This window comes from Schistocerca nitens, chromosome 4 (genome assembly GCF_023898315.1).
Source record: "Schistocerca nitens isolate TAMUIC-IGC-003100 chromosome 4, iqSchNite1.1, whole genome shotgun sequence".
Classification (NCBI taxonomy): Eukaryota; Metazoa; Arthropoda; class Insecta; order Orthoptera; family Acrididae; genus Schistocerca; species Schistocerca nitens.
Window position 1 is genome coordinate 240,637,019 of NC_064617.1, and position 14,373 is coordinate 240,651,391.

Genomic DNA, 14,373 nt, shown 5'->3' on the forward strand with positions numbered 1-14,373 from the left:
AAAAGACAGATTGCTACTTAGGATAAAGAAGACAGGTCAAGTTGGAAACAGACACAATTAAGAGACACTTACATATAGCTTTCAGGCACAGCTTTCCTCAGTAAAACACACACACACACACACACACACACACACACACACACACACACACAATGGTGTGTGTATGTGTCTCTCTTTTACTGATGAAGGCCTTGGCCAAAAGATATATGTGAATGTCTTTTAATTGTGCCTGTCTACAACATGACATGTCTTCCTACCTGGAGTTTCCATTGTTTGTTCCTGAGCATCAGTATTTTCTTTTAGAGTACATAGAAATTCTTTGGTAGGAGATAGCACAAAACATTAACACACATTTTCTATTGCTAAACAGGAGGCGAAAAATAAATTGAGATGAAATGATCAAAAACATGTAAATGAGTTACTTTACACATGGTAACAACATAAGCACATTGCACCTGTTGGCATGCTAAATGACTAAATGAAAAGCTGTGGTGGACCTGATAGCGGCACCTCCCCATCCATGTCAGTGCTTACTCCTGGGTTAGCTGAGAGAGGCACAGCTGTAAGAGAAGTTCTAAAAATGTGATGTCAAACAAACAGGTCTAAAATTAAAAAAAAGTCCTTGCCACTCAAAGTTCTCAAATGCCAGACATATTTGCAATGCTGGAGAAATTTGCAATTTGAGACAGCACTAAAAAGCCTGAAGTGTCTGAGCTAATGCTGGACATGTGGTAAGCCTCCTTCTGAAATGCACAACTTTTATTTTCACTATCCTCACAATTATCATGGTCATTCCCATATTACTAAATTTCCCTGTACTGAACTTAAGGTCTGACCTAAGTATATCTTGAAGAGAGTTAATGGCATTAGGCAGCTTGTTTGCAGTGCCTTTGAGAACAAAAATTCTGAGGAAACATCATTCACAATCTTCACTGTGCTAGCACCTTTCATATAAAATTGTTTAACAGTTTCATGGAGGTATTCAATAAACCATTATTTTTCAGACAGCTTATCTTAGATGTTGGAGCCATGTTATAGGTCTTTTGCAAATATGTAAATGAAGTGTGTGGTCATTCATCTGAGGAGATAAATAAAGAGTGGAAAAATTCATTTTTCATAAAAAGACACTGCCAAAGCAAGTAATGTGTTATAATAAAGGATAAAATAATAAATTAATGGTTCTCATTAGATGAATACATCACTGGGTGAATCATATATCATTGTAAAATGTGGGAACATTTATTTTACAAGAAGATAGTAATTGGGCAGTACTTATTTTCAGGAGCAAAATTTTAGTACTGTCAATAAAAACACTTAAAAGCAGAAAAAATTATTCAAAACTTTTGGAATGTTTTACATCTTACTTAAGTGAGGAAGAGGTTGAGAGGAAAATACCTACTGTGAGGACACAGGCAAACATTAAGGGAACAGCTACAGAGAGAATAGGAGATCAAAGGTAGATACTATGCCAGCTTCAGCTCAAACATGATAGAAGGGACACAATAAGAAGTAAAGGTGAAGGATAGTGAAAAGTTATCAAATAAATAATGAAAATCTACCTTCAGAAAATTGGGAGTTTCCTTCCAATTCTTAGTGAAATTATTTATTTCTCTTCCTCTGTAATGCATCTTCATTTCTCATTCTGTGGTCTCTAAACTGAATCTAGCATGGTGCTTACCTTTGACCTGCTACCTCTCTGAAAACTCATTTGGTCTCTATACCACCTGCATGGAGAACTCTGGTCTTGGAGTGTAGAACTTTATGCATATGTGTAACTTCCTGTTGTTTGCTTCATACATCATATTGCAATTAGGCAAAAACTTTTGAGTGTTCTGCGTATGATGAGAATTACTTACTTATTTATTGTTACAAACCTAATGCCATTTGAAGTCTTACTGCCTTGTTTGATGCCTATAAAGTTTCAAGGGAGTTCTTCCTCACTTTACTTCTTTTTGATCTATATCAAGAACTTCAGGCAGTTGTAAAATGAGTGTCACAACTCAGATGAGATTAATGTTCACTTCATGTTTATTCTTTGTAAACATTTTGGGTGCAATATTTTTAATTTGTGATGTAATATTTGTAAGGTAATATTATAGGTTTTACAATACAGATCAGTAAGCTTCACATTCTGTATTTGGTTTCATATTGTTCATAAGTGACAAAGACAGATTAACATTGATGTTTGTGTAATGATTATTGTTGAACACCATATGTCTGTTGAACATGATGAAACCAAAACACAGACTTGATAGTGCTGAATGTAAGATGTGTAGTGTCCATCAGTGTAATGAAGTAGATGAACACTGTGGCATACATCAAACACTGTAGAATGATTAAAGCATAAATGTATTTATCTACAGTGTATTCAGTATAAAGCGTATGTAACTATGTATAATGTAGTCTCTCTCTCTCTCTCCCTCTCTCTCTCTCTCTCTCTCTCTCTCTCTCTCTCTCTCTCTCTCCCTCCCTCCCTCCCTCCCTCCCTCCCTCCCTCCCTCCCTCCCTCCCTCCCTCTCCCTCCCTCTCTACCTTTGATCTCCTATTCTCTCTGTAGCTGTTCCCTTAATGTTTGCCTGTGTCATCACAATAGGTATTTTCCTCTCATTTTTCCACTAGTAGTAGTTATCAGTATTCACTAGAGCAATAGCATTGTGCTAGGTTTGTAAAGTTCTCACCGGCATCATGTTAGGTTTGTAAGATCTTGTTGCACTGCCATCTTTATGCTTGGTGTGAGAGTAGACTGGCAATGACCTGAATGTAATCTGAGGCTGAGCTCTTAGTGCAGTGATTGGAGACATATGTAGTGCTATCTGACAGCGTACAGTGAGAGCTCTATAACAGCAGCTTGCTGTGGCTCATTTGAATGATTATTCTACAGAGATAAGAGTGAAGCACGATGCACTGTTTCCAGTTGATGAAGGCACTGCTGATACCGCACAATGTGCTGCATTGAAAACAAGTTACTGACTCAGAACTGACATAGAAGATCACAATTTTGCTGCTGGGCTGTGACTGACTGCAACTTTGTGCTTGACTCCTGTTTACAGACATGCAGACATTAAAATACTTGCCTTTTTTCCTCTTCCCCATACTCTCAGTCTCTTCCCCCTCTCTTTGCCCATTTCCTCCATCCCCTCTCTCTTTGTCTATTTCCTCCATCCCCTCTCTCTTTCCATTTCCAACTCTTCCTCTCCCTTTTTCACCAGACCACCACCCCTCTACATCTTCCATCTCCCTCTTATGCATATCCCTTTGTACATTTCCTCCTCCACCTCAATCTGTCCATCCCCTCCTCTATACTTCTCACCTTGTCCCCAGCCATGCTCATAGGCCCCTGCAACACAGTTAAGTAATGCAGACCAGACTAGTCCCACAACACGCCTATCAGGCATGTTTGACTACATGTTGAGGCCTGCAAAATTGTTTCTTTCCCCCGATGCAGGCTGCCCTGTGAAGCAGGTTGGCAGGCCGATACTGTTCCCACACAACAAGCTTGTTGTGAGGGGCAGCCTGTATGCAAGTGGCTGAATTTTTTTTTCATATCTCTGCACCTGTTGGAGTTAGGAGGTTATAAACCCAATACTGCTTATAACTGTAAGGCCTGTTGTTTCTCTGGCAAATTTGTTTGAAATCGATTCAGGGTTTTGGGAGGACATCCTGAAAAGCTATTAAATTTTGGATAGTAATGTAAAAGGCAGCAAAATTAAAATGTACAAAGATGCAACTGTTAATGAACTAAATTTGTTCAACCAAAAGCTGTATGACTGCAAAATGGCAGAATAATAGGTACTGTTTCATGAGAGAGAAGTTTTTAGGTACATTGGGATTTTCAAACGCTGTCAAGAATTTACTGAAAGTTATATTTTCCTACTGGCATATTTTGTTAACTGACATGTTATTTTAGTAATGTTGCATCTTTTTGAAGCAGAAAAATTGAGGCTGCAAAACCATAATATTGGATTTTGGAAAGAATTACACTAGACTCTCGCTAATCTGGCCCTCGCTAGTCCAGCCTCTCAGTAATCCAGCGCACATCCAAAAACATATGCACAATTAATTATCGTGTGCAATAATGCTTAGTTAAACACTGCTTTATATACTGTATTTGAAATTGTAGCTTTCTTTACAGTTTGGAATTATGTCTTCTAAAAGGAAACACATTATGTTAGACCTCAAGCAGAAACTCAAAATTTTAGATAAGTTAAATTGACTTTCTTCACAGGAAGCCATTGCTGCTGAGTTCAGTGTTGGATGAGCAACTATTTATGATGTCAATAAGAAAGATGTTATTCGACAGTACTCAACACAAATGGATAGTGACTTGTGAAAATGGAATATTATGCAAAAGAGTGAGAATGAAGAACTGGACATAGCTAGCTGTTTATAGATGGTTCATACAACAATGCAGTAAAGGAATTCCAGTCAGTGGCCTGATTATAAAGGAAAAAGCAGCTGCATGTAACAAATGACTTGGCAGTAGTAACTTGTTTGCAGCGAGCGAAGGTTGGCTATCAAACTGGAGAAAACGACATGGCATTTGGCAGCTGACAGTCACTGGGGAAAGTCACTCAGCTAAAGATAAGGATGCTGATGAGTTTGTAACCAAGATACAGAAGACAATAGGGGAACAAGATTTAACTGCTGATGCCTTGTATAATGCTGCTGAAACAGGACTCTTTTACAAGACGCTTCTTTCAAAAATATTAGCTGCCAAGAACAAGAAGGAAGCTCATGGTTACAAGCAACAGAAACAGCGTGCGTCGTAATCCAAATGGGAGTCATAAACTACTGCTTGTGGTGATTGGAAAATTCCAACATTCTTGTTGTTTTCAACACACTGACATAAATACCAGTGCAGTATTGCACTCAGAAGAAAGCATGGATGGGCAGACAAATATTCTCTCAGTGGTTCCATGAAACATTTGTACCACTCCATCTTCAGGCCAAGAGTGGCCCATCGGGACCATCCGATCACTGTGTCATCCTCAGGGGAGGATGCGGATAGGAGGGGCGTGGGGTCAGCACACTGCTCTCCCGGTCGTCAGGATGGTATTCTTGACTGAAGCCACTACTGTTCGGTCGAGTAGCTCCTCAATTGGCATCACGAGGCTGAGTGCACCCCAAAAAATGGCAACAGTGCATGGCGGCCCAGATGGTCACCCATACAAGTGCGCTTAACTTTGGTGATCTCACGGGAACCAGTGTAACCACTGAAGCAAGGCCCAGTGATCTCACAGGAACTGGTGTAAGCACTGCAGCAAGGCCGTTGCCAAAACATTTGTACCAGCAGTGAGAAAAGAGCTAAAGAAGGAAAAGCTTCCACAGAAAGCTATCCTTATAATTGACAATGCTCCCAGTCATCCTTCAGATGTTTCTCTAAAGTCCTATGGTGTACATGTACAAGCACTCATGCTCCCTCCCAATGTGACAGCCCTAATTCAGCCCATGGACCAGGAAATTTTGGAATCAATTAAATGTCATTATTGACATTCACTTCTCGTCTCCTTGCTGAATGAAAGTGACTCTATTGAGACCATGCTGAAGGTGTGGAAAGCAATTAACATACATGATGTTGTTTTCCAAGCAGCCGAAGCATGGGATGAAATGGAGAGTGCTACCATAAGGAAGAGCTGGAGTAAATTGTGGCCATCCATTGATGCTGAGTTGAACCCAGTAGTGAGTGACAATGATGATCCAGTCAATTTGGAATTGTCATTTACTTTGTACACTGACATGTTCCACAACCTTCCATGAAGAGAAGAAATTGATGATGAAGATGTTACTAAGTGGCTGAATGAGGTGTACTGTATACAGTCAGCGAAGGGGGGAGAAGGTTATTACATATGCCTTGTGACAAAGGTGTGCAGGAGGTTGAGCGGCCAGGACTTGAGTGTGGGTGTCCAGGGCTGCCATTAAATGACAGAACTGGAAATTAGGTACAATAAAGAGAATATATTTCAGTGTATGGCATACAAGGGGTGCACCTAGGGTCGGAAGTTACCAGGCTTAGGCCAGTCTAGGAGGTCGAACAATTAATTGAAATGGGCAACAGAAGGGGAAGCGGTTCATGTTAACTTATGTTGGTGGCCAGTCAGAGGCTCTGCCTTCAGAAAAGACATCTGTTCTACTTGAGGGCATCTCTTGTCAGCAGCTTTAACTGAACAGAACTGCCTCAGTTTTGAAAGACAGGCAACTTGTGTCATGTACGCACAGCATAAGTTGCTCTAGGAGTAAACTTGTAAAGATTTGACTGGGCCTTTGAAATACATTTTTTAAACCAATACCCTAAAATATTCCGAGACTACCTGCTACAATGTACATTCCTTCCCCCTTCCAGAGAAGTGGTTACAAACATTGTTTACAAAACGGCATCTGTCACTCTCCGGAAAGACGGTTTGCCCTAATAGGGGCCTTAATACTATGGGAGGGATCTGTTACAAGATTTCATTTAGTGTATGTAAGTGGGAGGGGTCTTACATGCAGTCAAGTTTATCAAATTTCATGAGTTAAGAAAATAATAAAATATGAATTGTTCAAATTTTGTGTAGAAATACAATGTCTTCTGTAACAATTGAAATCATTAGTATAACAAAATACAACAGAAAACCGACGATTATAACAAAATGTTTAATTCTATGGTAATCAAATTATTTGAGTAAGAAATATAGTAAATTGACTTACTGTAGAACATTAACACCTGGCTTGGTTAGAATTGGATTAAGTACATTTGAAAAAGAGTAATAACCTTAGCAAAATCTTGCTATGTCATCTGACTATTTTTGAGGGTAGTAGTTGCACAAAGTTGCTGAGGCTATGAAATATTTACACATTTCAGTAAAATGGAGGATTGATGTACAAAGTACCATAAAACACATATAATACAAACCTTATCTATCTTAATCCATGTTAAAATACAGAGTACAAAGCCTTTTCTTATACTGACAAAACACTGAAATTAAGGATAAAGTCATGGGATAGCAAAGGCTACACATTTAAATTACCTCACAGGATAATATTCCTTATGCACATTACTTAATTTTTCATGTAAATTAATTAGTTAAAAGTGGGGCAAATGAAAATTAACAAGGTTGAAATGTGACCAAGTTGTGGTCTGAATGGTTGAGAATTTCTCAGTCAACAGTTTCAATATTTTTCTTAATAGTATCACTCAACCACAATGTTTTACAAATCTGTTATGGTAATTATTAACAAACTGTTCTCTATAGTAAAATTACAACTAGAAAAACTGAAGAACAAGACCAGAACAGCTCTTGTTTAAATGTCAGCTGCAAATGAGGTCTGGTTACAACCTTATTTTTTCCTCTAAAACGGCAATATTCAATAAAAATATATGTCCCATCAACTGTTCTTAGAGTTTACTGTTTTCAGATTATCATGGGACTGTCATAAGACATAAAATGAGCTTATAAAACACATTTATAGGCATGGAGAAACACACAGGCAAAACTCTAGAAAAGATAATTAAAATGTGTGTTTGCAGTGACAAAACAGCTGACAATATCCTCATCCTTTCCATAAAAGTTCACATAAAAAAGGGGAAGAATGCAGTGAGTTTATAATCAGTTCATTAAATATGATAAGATTCACATCTAGAATGTGGTTCTGTGTGACAGAAGCTCAAGCACTGTTTGTAAACAAACTTCGACTGACAGGAGAAGAGCACGTGGCTTGTCCGGCGGGAAAGGAGAGATATGCCTGTGTGACATCAACAAACTTTAATGGCACTTCTCTCTAGTAGGGTAATAGAGGGGATATTATCTGTGGCACAACACACGTGATGTGGGAGGGGAAAGAGTGCAGAGGTAAGCGCAAGGGATGAGAAAGGGTGAGAGGGGTGAAGGAGAAGTGGCAGTGGTACTTTCAGCACTCGGCACAACACAAGTGTGCCTGCTAAGGAAATCTAAAAGAAAATGTGTTTTGTAGCTCAGCTGGTGGTGTGTACCAGCGGTATAATCCAAAGTATGTGTAAAAACAGAGAAAGACAATGCTGGATAACAGATGGTCAAACACTGGTAATGATCGGCACAGAGCAACACCAAATTTGTACATGAAGAGATCCGAACTGTTATAGGGCAAAATAAAATGCATGGCTGCACAGTAAACAACATTTAAGAAAGCTCAGTTAAGATTGTTCGTACAAAACATGCATTAATTCTTAAATAGATATTGGACAACAGAGTGCATCTCTGTGTTGATTTTCAGCAAACACAGAATTCATAAAACGCTGGCCATCCGTTTTAGGAATTTGTTGTCTGCATAAAGACTACAACAGAGTTGCCTCAAGATGATGAAAATTCTGACATGCAACAGTAGGAGTGTATGACAGAGTACTGCAGGACTTAATATATCATGCACAAGATGTAGGTAAGAAAAAAGTAAATGTTAATTTCACTGGACACAGGCCAGGAAAGTTTTGTAAAGAGAGACTGAAGCAAAACAATCAATTTGGCAGACATGAGAGTTAAACTCACAAAATCATTTTGAACCCTTAGTGACAGCTTGAAAGAAAACCAGGAAATAAAGCAGTGGAACATTAGTTCCAAAAGTTAGATGAAACTTCGAAGTATCACACTCCATTGAACAATAAAAGACAAACAGAATAGACACCACAAGGTTTGACATCAAAATGAAATGTTCAATGGCGTACGCTTGTAAAAAGTAGCATTGTAGAAAAACTTTAGTAAGGTAAACTTGATGCATTCTTTTGAAAGGAAAAAGAAAATCTTAGTCAATAGAAGAGATCTACAAGTGAAATACAATACAACACCAAAATTCTGCAACAAAGCTGAATAATGCAAGTAGTTTAATTCACCACATCATGAAGACCTATACAGTACTTAAGAGAGGGCACATTTAAACACTTCAAATTCTTCACAATACCTAAACTTCCCACATAATACAAATACTGTAGGTGTGCACCTGAGCCATCCTTCTCATACAAAATAGTAACTATTACTTACGACGACTTAATATTTATACTCTATATAATACATTGTCACTGAAAACTTATACAATAAATGACTTGTAAATCATATTTAAATTAGACCTACTTACGGAGGAAGATGAAGAATAGGGAGAGAAATGGTAGCGTTTGGGGGCATGACTAGCTTATCACAAGGTGACAGCTGTACTAGTCCATGTGTTTGCACCATGCTCTGCTTATAGTAAGTGTTCACTGGTAACATAACATGCAATTTAAATGACTCCAAAACTTTGTATCAACTGGAAACTCGCTGCATGGTAAAATGAATCATGGCTAATGGTTCAGCTCTGACCTCTGGGGTGGCAGCATAAAACAGACCATTTAACATCACCTACAACAATACACACATGAACTCTTGCCTGTACATAATTATCTTCAACCACATGACCACAGGACCTTGTGCCTGCTCACAAATAACCTCAATAAAACAACATATTACATATCTTCATATCAACAGAACTTCGCTGCCCTCTGGTGGATAATAGCTGGAAGTCATCAATCCTCTCTTATCAACTTACAGGGGTGGAACAGATCAATTCTCTTTCCTCGTTATAACTCTTATTATGGTACATCATGTAATACATCCTACCTTCGTGCATTGAGTTAACCAATCAAGTTTACGAAAAACAGATGGCATGGACAGAAAAAGAATAAATGGTCAGGAAAGAGGATGCAAAGAGACGAGAAAGAAAAGAAAGAGAAGGAAGAAAAAGTTCATTCCTTTCATTCCACAATCTGACATGTCACACAAAGTCCTATCCATTTCGGCAACACAAGTGCTAATCGTGTAATTATGACTGTGTATGTGCTTGGGGCCTAAAGTCGCCTAGTCCCAGTAGTAAACAACAGACATCACCAGGACTATCAAAATCCAATGGTTTGTTGCTTTTCTTACAAGGCCTAAATGCTGATTTCACATCTGTGGTCATGCAATAAAAACGAACTCCCATCAAGGTAAAAAGATTTAGTACACCATTGATTTCAGAAACCTTGCAAATGCGGTATGATGGCACAGGGTGTTACAGAGCCCTTAAAGTGCTCATGTCTGTGGAGCAAGGAGAAGGAACCTACTTTCATCATAGGGTGGAGAAATGATGCTTATAGGAAAGATGAAAGAAAAAAAGAGTTGATCATGACACGAAAACAAAACAGAATAGCTGGGAGACTCTGTGGTTGCCAAACACATTGTGCAAGCTGCACATCCCTGGAGATTAATTGAAAGCTGTCAAAAAAAAAAAATCTTAAAAAACTTTTTAACTAACCAACCAACAAGTGAAGTGCTTATATACAAACAAATACACATTCAAGATACCTTATAGTAATCAAACTCGCAAAAATTCAAAGTTCAAATCGTTCTAGGTAAAGACATCTCCAAAAAACAGGCAATAACTGCATAAGATGCCAAATTTAGCTGTTTACTATAATTTACCAATCTCTTCTCCGAAAAAATGGCTGCAAGTGCCTCACTACATGCCAACACTCACAGTACAGTCATTGTGTCATGACGTGCAGAAGCAGCAGCTAAGGGCCGTACGCACTGGTACCCGCGTAGCAGCGCCATGGACGGTGGAGTGGCTGGTTGCATGGCACTAAAAGAACACACCCCGGGTGTTGAGGCCTGGACCCAAAAGCAGATGGCAGTTGGGAGCTGACCGGCGGCCAACATGGGCAGCAGGTGGGTGGCGGCAACAGCAGGGAAGCTTCGCCAACTGTGAACAGCACGCCCGTGCGCTCAGCGAGCCACGGCACCAGTGAGGATGCATTGCACGTTTTCCTTTCATGCTCCCGCGCCCAACTCAGAGTTAGCTGGCAGTGACCGAGAAGCTGGGTCAGTTGGACCATCAACTGAGCCTGGAGGGCTCAAATTAAGCATGTGGGCTGTGAGGTGCAGATCACTGTACTCAGCACGCAATTGTTGTTGTGGCACGCACGCTGTGAGAGGTAGGCAGTAGACTTTAACCCTGGTGCTGGTATGTACGGACGCAGCATTGGAGCAGCACCATAGCTGATGCACTGCAGCATCCAGGCTCAGATCGCAGCGGCATAACAGTGGTGAATTCTGACCAACCACACAATGTCAAACATGAACCAAAAGTAAACGGCCGCCCTATGGACTGAAAGGTGAGAATGAATCGTGATTCTGACACCAATGTACTGTATATGGTCAGGGAAGGGGGGGAGAAGGTTGTTACATATGCCTCGTGATGAAGGTGTGCAGGAGGTGGAGTGGTCAGGACTTGAGAGTGAGTATCCAGGGCTGCCATTAAATGACAGAACTGGAAATTAGGTACAATAAAGAGAATATATTTCAGTGTATGGCATACAAGGGGTGCACCTAGGGTCAGAAGTTACCAGTTTTAGGCCAGTCTAGGAGATCGAACTATTAATTGAAATGGGCAATGGAATGGGAAGTGGTTCATGTTGACTTATGTTGGAGGCCAGTCATGAAAAGCAGAGCCAGAGGCTCTGCCTTCCGAAAAGACATCTGTTCTGCACGAGGTCTGGATTACAAGAGAGAGAGGCAACTGTGTTCCACACTGCAGAACACTCCAGTGTCCACATATGTGACCAGTATCCCATGCACGCTACTGGGTAAAACCAATGGCGTGAATTTGCTAGCAGTTTCAGCAGAGGTCTCAGGGCACCTCATGTCAGCAGCTTTAACTGAACAGAAATGCCTCATTTTTGAAAGACAGGCAACTTGTGTCACGTAGGCGCAGCATAAGTTGCTTTAGGAGTAAACTTGTAAAGATTTGACCAGGCCTTTGAAATAAATGTTTTAAACCAATTCCCTAAAATATTCCTTGACTGGCTGCCACCATGTACAGAGGAAAACTGTGATATGGACCACACTTTAACAGATGAAGGAATAATCAAAAGTGTGCAAGACAGTAATGATGAAAGTGATGAAGAAGAAGACACAGGAGGTGAGAGCATGAAGATTTCTCAGACTACTGGTGCTGAAGCTGCTGAGTTCTTCCTGGAGTACATTATGCGACAACCAGATATGTGCAGTACTGATGTAATGCTTGTAAAGCAGTTGTGTGATAAAGCATGCCACCATCACGTATCACCATTGCGATAGTTAAAAATTAGGGACATGTTTCATAGTGAGTGATATGACTGTATAATTATGTACTGTGTACACTCAAGGACCACATTTTCTTTGAAAATTAATGTATTTATGATTGAATAAAGTGTATCCTCTATGTTTTAAAACAGTATCCTTTGGTTTAATAAAGTACAGTACACTGTGTCCCTCATGTTTTCAAAATAAATAAGAAACAAAATAAAACAATATAATATATTTCAGACACTCAATAAACTGGCACTTCCACTAATCCGGCACCCATATGTGCCAGGAATGGCTGGATTAGTGAGAGTCTAGTGAACATTTTAAATTTCGAATACAAATAAGTCTTGAAATATTAAGTTTTCTGAAAAATAAAATTATTTGTTTGAAAGGGAAGAATGAGGGCATTGAAATAAATTATCAAAAAGCAAACAGTTACTAGCAGGGTTGAATTTTGATGTGCTCATGGTTTACAGGTATCATAATTTTAGTATTTCTGTAAATAAGATATTTCTACATGAACTGTTTATACTACCATCAACAAACTGTGAATTATCACATGAATAATAAAGTTTATTGAAATGCTGGAGGAATAAGAATTTGGGACTTTTTGTGCACATGGTATGTATATTATGTGTGCAGTGGAAATCAGAAAAAAGAAGAAAAATTATTTAAGCAGTTGAATTATAGCCAATGGAGCTACTCTACCTTACTATGTCTCATGTTGACTGAAACAGTATATGAAGCAGGGAACTATTAGACAGACAGACGTATTGTGTCTGTATATGTGTGGATGGATATGTGTGTGTGTGCGAGTGTATACCCGTCCTTTTTTCCCCCTAAGGTAAGTCTTTCCGCTCCCGGGATTGGAATGACTCCTTACCCACTCCCTTAAAACCCACATCCTTTCGTCTTTCCCTCTCCTTCCCTCTTTCCTGATGAGGCAACAGTTTGTTGCGAAAGCTTGAATTCTGTGTGTATGTTTGTGTTTGTTTGTGTGTCTGTCGACCTGCCAACACTTTCATTTGGTAAGTCACATCATCTTTGTTTTTAGATATATAAGTATTTAATTATATGGTTATAATAGAGGGAAACATTCCACGTAGGAAAAATATATCTATTAGCAGTACTTGAAGATTTGTATTCTGAAAATAAGTACTGACCAGTCATTGTATCTCCACATAATGTAACAGTTTCTTAATTTCATTTTCCTCATGATGTATCAGAAAATTATTTTATAGGACAAAAAGTAAATAACAGAGCAGTTCAACATTTGATGATACAAAGAACTATGATAACTATTGTACCCTTAGAAGCAACTCTGCAGTGACCCTGTTGTGTAGTTTGTTAATCTGTCATCTTTACATCTCGTATATTACTTGTTGTACTGTTTCCTTCACACTGCACATGCTAGTAGGCTGGCAGCCAGGACCAAGAAATGCACTTGCCATATTTGCATTCTTTATTCGTGCAACAGTCAGAGGTAGTTAATTTCTCATGCAGGCAGCAATGTTAACAGATTGTGTACTCACTTTGAAAACCCGTTACTCATCTCAGAAAGTGTTTATTATTAATCGTCATTTTATTTGAGTTGAGTGTATTGATGTACAAACATTGTTTTATGTTGTGAAGTAATGCATATTGAAGTACTATGCTAAGTATTGTATTTCCCAGACATGTATAGCCTGAAACTGAGCTTTAAAATCTGCATGTACAACATAGAACGAATGAGGTAGAAAAAATTATGGTAATGATCCTATGAAAAAAAAGTGGAAATTTGTTTCTGTAAAAGTATACTTTATCTTTTGTGTAGAATGTAGCAGATTTCATAATATGAAATGTCATTACCTGATACTTTAATAGTAAGGTGAGTAATCTGTCATATGTATAAGAAACATTGATGATCTCTATTACCAAGGGATGAACTCTCTTCTTAAAATTTGAGTGTGAACAGGTAAACATAGTTTGGAATGAACTGTTCGAAGGTATGTGTTTTGAGTAATTGCACCAAAGATTAACATGAACAGAGAGGTTGCGTAAGCACCATTGGAAAAGTAATATCAAATAACTGCCAAGGAGATGGGTGGACATGAAATAAATTGAAAGCTTGGTGTTTGAAGAGAAAAGGAAGATAAAGGGAAAATGTTTTGTTTCTGAGAAGCAATGAATCTGTTTTTAAAAATGATCAAATTTCAATCTACAAGATTCCAGAAAGGTACATATAGATTTAATCTAATGAGATAGGCTCATGTTAAGGTTGTTCTGGTATGCCTTGCATTATTACGGAACAAAG

At 38.8% G+C, this 14,373-nt stretch overlaps 1 protein-coding gene across 1 annotated transcript in view; it reads left to right on the forward strand.

Annotated features, from left to right (window-relative positions):
• LOC126252951 (uncharacterized) overlaps positions 1 to 14,373 on the forward strand; it is a 258,753-nt gene that overhangs the window by 176,766 nt on the left and 67,614 nt on the right. The gene's annotated exons all lie outside the window — the stretch shown is intronic.